Here is a 6,297-nt window from a genome sequence, read left to right as displayed (position 1 = left end):
AGTTTCCCTAATGGGTAAAACGATCCCAGCTGTGCCCTGGGGCCCGCCGCCCAGGGCTCCGGTTTCATGCAGGAAATTGTTTGCGGAGAGGTATGGCACGTTGCAAAGCCACTTCTCTTGGAGAATAAGTGGACTTCAAGCTAACTCTTTGCAAATGTAAACCTTGTCCATGTTGGAACAGATGCAGGCCCTGGGAGGAGCATGCCGACGTCTGAGCCCTCACATGGGGCAGGCATGGGGTGTGAGCCGCTGAGGCCGCCGGGCGTCAACTTGAGACGCGGATCACAGCTGTACAGGTTTGATGAGTTTAGTTTCAGGCTTAGAGGATTTAGACAGGCATTTTCAGCTGTGCTTGGTGCCGCTAAAAGAATGTATCTCCAAAAAAATAAAGAAAGAAAAGAAAGAAAGAAGAAACCTTGATGTTTGTGATAAGAGAAGGAGGAAATTAACACCTGTGTTTTGAACCCCCTGGCGTGCAGCAGAGAGACCTCTGTGCCCTTCACAGGCAGATGATGAGCAGTAGACCCAGTTGCCTGGAAGCCACTGTAAAGGCACCCCCAGCTCAAGGCTATTAAGGTGATATTTGTTTTCCGGAAGAAATGTGGATCTTTGGGCGAACGGCTTGAAAGTAAGCTGCAGACACAAAGGCTTTGTAAGTTACGTAAATCTCTATTTATCTATGTAATTGGCAACAACTGGGAATCGTAACACCTGACAGTTCGCAATCTCTTTCAGCTGTGCTCTAGCGGCCACGCTGAGATTGCTGAGCTTCTGAAGCTGATGCAGTGTTTAGTCATCCACGGGGATGGGGAGAGGCCGCCCCCTCCCCCGACGGCAGAGAGATAAGAGCCGGCATTTTGAGTGCCTGCCGAGGTCCTGATGTGATGGTGGATGCTGGGGTGCTAGCCTTGACCAAATGCTAAATTTTCGATGAGTATATCCTAAGCGTTACAGGTATAAAAGTGAGTGTCACAAGGAAATGGAAAGGACTGATTTGGCAGCAGGATGGGGTACAGTTTAGAGAAGCAATTATTTATTGTGAAACTGTTCTCTGTGTCAACTCCTTGTGGCGGATGTGTTCAACGCAAAGCCTCTGTACATAGAGAGATGTTCACTTGTGTTCTGAGTCCCACTCATAGTCCTTAGGGCTTGAATCACATTTTTTAAACACCTGTGCACTGTTTGTCTCTGTGGCAAGATGATATCTCAGAGAGAAATTCATTCATTGTGCTAACACAAAATACTGTCAAATGCATAATAAAAAAAATCTCAAAGTTTGCTCTGATGTGGGTTTTTCTCGCTGGTGTGATATGCATGGTTACATGTCAGTTTTCGATGGACCTCTGGAGAGGACAGAAAAGAGTTACCGTTCGGGAAGTAGATTCATCTAAAGTCAATTATGGAGCAAGATGGGTGAGGGGGGCTGCTTGAATTTTAAGGAAGGAGCGGGATCTGGAGACCATCCAAGGAAGAAAGAACATTCGGGGTGGTTGGAAAGAGAGAAATCTGGGGAGAGCGTTGGCTTCTTCCCCGGGCACCATCCTGGTCACCTTCATAGCGATGCATAGCTTTGTCTTCTGTCCCCAGAGGCACGGACACGTGCTGGGCAGGATTCCAGGGAGAGGACGGTCATAGCCAACAGCCAACAGTGGACCTTTGCAGCCTTTCCGATGGGCTCCCTCTCTCTCTCCCTCCCTCTCTCCCTTCCTCTCTCTCTCCCTCTCTCTCTCCCTCCCTCCCTCTCTCTCTCCCTCCCTCTCTCCCTTCCTCTCTCTCTCCCTCCCTCTCTCTCTCCCTCCCTCTCTCTCTCCCTCCCTCTCTCTCTCCCTCCCTCTCTCCCTTTTGAGTCAAGAATTGGAGACCATCAGAGGCAGGGAATTGGACAGAGACCCAGCCTAAACGCCAAGAGAAATCCAGTATTCTGGGTGGGTTTGATCACGTCTAATCTGAGAAAGCCCAAGAGACTCTTGTTTTAATTAAACACATTTTAGAGAATTTTGACTTTGATGAACTGATAGAGTTGGGTACTGATTTATCCTGTAGGATGTGAAGCCGCTCAGGAGGAGCTGCCAGTGTGCATGGGGGTACTCCTCCTGGACTCTCAGCCCTTTTAGCTGCTGCAGATCCAGGGAGAAGGAGGAGGGCCGAGGAGTCCCGGGAGCTGGGAGAGCAAGCCCCAGTGTGGCGGGCGTTTCTGGCATCCGGGTGGAGGAATAGAAGGGGAGCCCGTGGAACTGTGGGTAGGATGGGCTACAGGAGTTACAGGGCCCCGTGCAAAATGCCAATGCAGGACTCCTGGTGAGACCGCGGGTAATCATTAGCTGAATCCATTACACCTGTACCCTGCTTTCACCACCAAGGTCGTTTTAATTGTTGCTACAAAAAACGTGCTTGTCCTCCAAGGGGCACGTAGCCTAAAGAATAAGATATTTGTCCAAGTTGTTTCCAAGAACTTGGAGTCAGCTGTGTCTAGTTCAAGCGGAGCCAGTTAAGACTGGATAAGACCACCAGCCCTCCAACTGGGCATGTGTGAGCGTCTGCTCGGTGACCTTTGACGTCAGAGGGCTCAAGTCTCCACCCTCCGATTGTGCTAAGCACCTCCATGTTTTAACGTGCAGAGGCCTGGAGCTTGGTTACATCTGTGCAGAATGACAATGACTGCATCTTTTTCCAACCACCTTCTCCACGCTGCTCACGGCCCCCACGCCTCAGAACACCCTGCTTCTTCATCCCCAAATACCCCAAGCCCCTTGCCTTCAAGAAGGGGCGTCCGGGACTCGGTGTCCCATCTCCTCGCTTGGCTGCCACGTGAGTAAACCCTTTCTTTGCTGCAAACCTTGGAGTCTTAGCATTTTCGCTTGTGCGTTGGGCAAAATGAACCTGGTTCGGTAACGCTGGGTCAAAATTATTGAGAATTTCAAGACGGCAACAGTAGAACCAAGCTGGGGGCCTTTCCAGGCGCGGGGTCTATCACCTGCCCAGTTTGCAGGCCGGGGAAGCCCAGTGGAAGGGGCTGTTCGGTCTGGAGACCTGGCTTTGCCACCAAATCTCCGAGGGGAACCAACCTTAAACTGAGCCTCACTTTCTTCGTTTATAAATGGATGTGACCACTGGCCCCTGCCTACCGCACAGCCTTATTGGGAGGCCAAGTGGAAAGAAACAAGTATATAGACAACTTTTTGAATCCTAAACTCACACAAGGCAAAGATACAGTCTTCAAAGTTTGCCCTGAACTAGTCCCGGGTTCCTATTTTTACTTAGAAGTTTCTCACGGAAGCACATCTGTGAATGTTCCTCAGAGTAATAGAATTTGACTTAGAGAAATTGTCAGGATAGTCAATTACCCCCATCCCCACCCCTGGAAGACATGTATTCTCAAAATCCCCAAATCCTTTTATATGAATTCTTAAGTATCTCGAAGCTTTGGTAAATCAAGCTACCTGCTATTCACACCATTATAAATCCACTTGGGTCCTTCCGTCACCTGAATATGTGATTTCTTGTCTCTTAGCTGGCAGGAAAGCTCAGAACTGTTGAGATCTGAGTGGTATTTAGTGCAGGGAAATTGTAAGAATTATAACAGTGGGGGGCCGGAGTGAATAAACATGAGCACCCTTCTGCCACGCGTGTCACATTAATCCTTCCAGCATTCCGGAATGAGGCGCTGAGTAAATGACAAGAGGTGGGCGAGAAACGGAAGAGGCAGAGGGATCAAGAATTCGTGACAGAGGGAAAGAATCCCATGGGACCGGGGCGGGGAGGAGGGGTTCGTCTGTTGAACACGAGCTTGCTGCCTCCCCTGCTTCCTTCCTCCCTTCTCCTCTCCCGTCTTTGTTTGAACAGACCTCCATCATGGAGCTGCTCTACATCCATTCCTATTTATCTACACTATTGGCAATAACCACCAAGGTCAAGTCTGGCCAGTATCGGCTCCCCGCACAGCACCACCTGCGGGGGTGGGATGCGGGGTGTTGCAGCATCAGCTGTGCATCAGGGCACAGTCAGAGAGAGCAGATGTGGACAGATGGCAAGTGAGAGGGATGAGGAATTCATGACCAGGTCCGTGACACAAGGAACCAAAGCCAACTCTGTGACCCTTGAACTATCTCAGGGTACCAGCTCCCTGTCTGAAACATGAGATTCAAAGGGGGCTGAGTTGTCTCTCTCGAGACAGATGTCTGTTTTGCTGTTTTCAGACACACCTGTGGGCTCCACCTCCCAGAAAAGAGGGGTGGCTATCCAGCACTGCCCTTGCTAAGCTTCCGTCTGCCTGGACCAGGACCTGCCATCATTCATCTCACCGTGTTTAGGTGTGGCTTAGCAAGTATATGTTGGATGAATAGACACACGTGTAAATACTGAGTCCTGTGGAGCAGGGATCAGCAAAATGTTCCTGTAAAGAACCAGAGCGTAAATATCCTTGGCTGTCTGGACTATACAATGTCTGTGGCAGCTACTCTGCTGTTGTAATTGGAAAGCACCCCTAGATAATGTGTATATGAATATATGAACTGGCTTGGCTGTGTTCCAATAAAACTTTGTTTGCCAAAACAGTCAGTGGGCCAGTGGGCTACCACTTGCCAATCCCTGCTACAGAGAACTCCGTGAGTAGTGAATTTTCTGTGTCCTTGTCCGTCTGAAATGTCTTTATGTTGGAATTTATAGATGGCAGTTTGGCTGGGGATAGAATTTAGGTTGACAGCTGTATTCCCGCAGTTGCTTAAAGATGTTATGTCATTCTCTCCTGATGTCGGTTACTGCTGGGGAAAATCTTGTCTAAGACCAACTGCCCTTCCTGCCTTGGTAATTTGTCTTTTCTCTCTGGTACTTTAGGAATTTTCTCCTTATCGCTGATGGTCTGAAGTTTCAGTAGCAAGTGTCTAAGTGGGGATTTTTTTTTTTTTTCCTCCAGTGTATACCAATTAGTACTTCGTATAACTTTTCAGTCTGAGGATCTCTACCCCCAGCTCCTATTTTAAAAGTTTCTGGAAGACGTTATGCTCTGTCCCCAGTACTGCTGCTCTGCTGGTCTGTCTCTCTGGAGTGTCTATTAATAGAATTTCTTTTTAAAAAATCTATTTTTTTATTGAAGCATAGTTGATTTATAACTTTGTGTTAGTTTTAGGTGTATAGCACAGTGATTCAGTTATACATTATATATATATAATATATATATATATTCTTTTTCAGATTTTTTCCCTTAAAAGTTATTATAAAATATTGAGTATAGTTCCCTGTGCTATACAGTAGGTCCTTGTTGGTTATCTATTTTATATATAGTAGTGTGCATATGTTAATCCCAAGCTCCTAATTTATCCCTCCCTCCTCTTTCCCTTTTGGTAACCTTTCATCTTTTTCCTATGTCTTTGAGTCTGTTTCTGTTTTGTATATTAGTTCCTTCGTATCATTTTCTTTTTAGGTTCCACATATAAGTGATATCATATGATATTTCTCTTTGTCTGGCTTACTTCACTTAGTGTGATAATCTCTAGATCTGTCCATGTCGCTGCAAATGGCATTATTTCATTCTTTTTCACGGCTGAGTAATATTCCATTGTGTGTGTGTGTGTGTGTGTGTGTGTGTGTGTGTGTGTGTGTGTATCACATCTTTAGAATTTCAAGTACCTATTTTCTTCATGTTCCCTTGCCTGCATATTTTATGTTCTTTTTCTTTCTTTCTTTGAGTCTGAGTTTAGTATTGAAAATCCAGGCCTATCATTAGAAGACTCTTTTAGGTTTTCCAGGGAGCAAGTTTTCCTGTAAAGCTTTATTCCGGTCAGTCAATCCACAGATGTTTGTAGGGGTTCTCCCTGTGCAAGGTACTATGAGGAGTCCAAAACACACATTAATTTCTCCCATTTATTCAAAGTATGTGCCACCTTTTAAAATCTTCGGTATATTTAATTCCATGATATAGGTGCTTTCATTGTCCTCATCTCAGATTCTCAAGGAAACAGAGACCCAGAGAGGTAATTAGCCCACAGTCACGTGGCTCGTACTTGGTCCTCACCTATCTGCATAGCGCTCACTTAGTTAATGGCAAGACAGTGAGGAATTAAGGCTCGTGATAATTTTACGAAGATTTTGTAAATTAAAGCATTTAACAAGTGATACTCTTACGTGATTGAGAAATTAAAACTATGAAAAAATTACATATAGGGAAGTCTTATCCCCATCTCTGACCTGGCCACCCTGTTCTAGGTGGTCATTTTTGTTACTTTCTAGTCTCCCCTTCTGCTGTTCCATTGTGAGAATATGGGCAAATCCAAACGCATAGACTTGCTTCTCTCTCCTTTC

The sequence above is a fragment of the Delphinus delphis genome, chromosome 15, assembly GCF_949987515.2.
Source record: "Delphinus delphis chromosome 15, mDelDel1.2, whole genome shotgun sequence".
Taxonomy (NCBI): domain Eukaryota; kingdom Metazoa; phylum Chordata; class Mammalia; order Artiodactyla; family Delphinidae; genus Delphinus; species Delphinus delphis.
The sequence above is the reverse complement of the archived record's forward strand: the minus strand, read 5'-3'. Positions refer to the sequence as shown.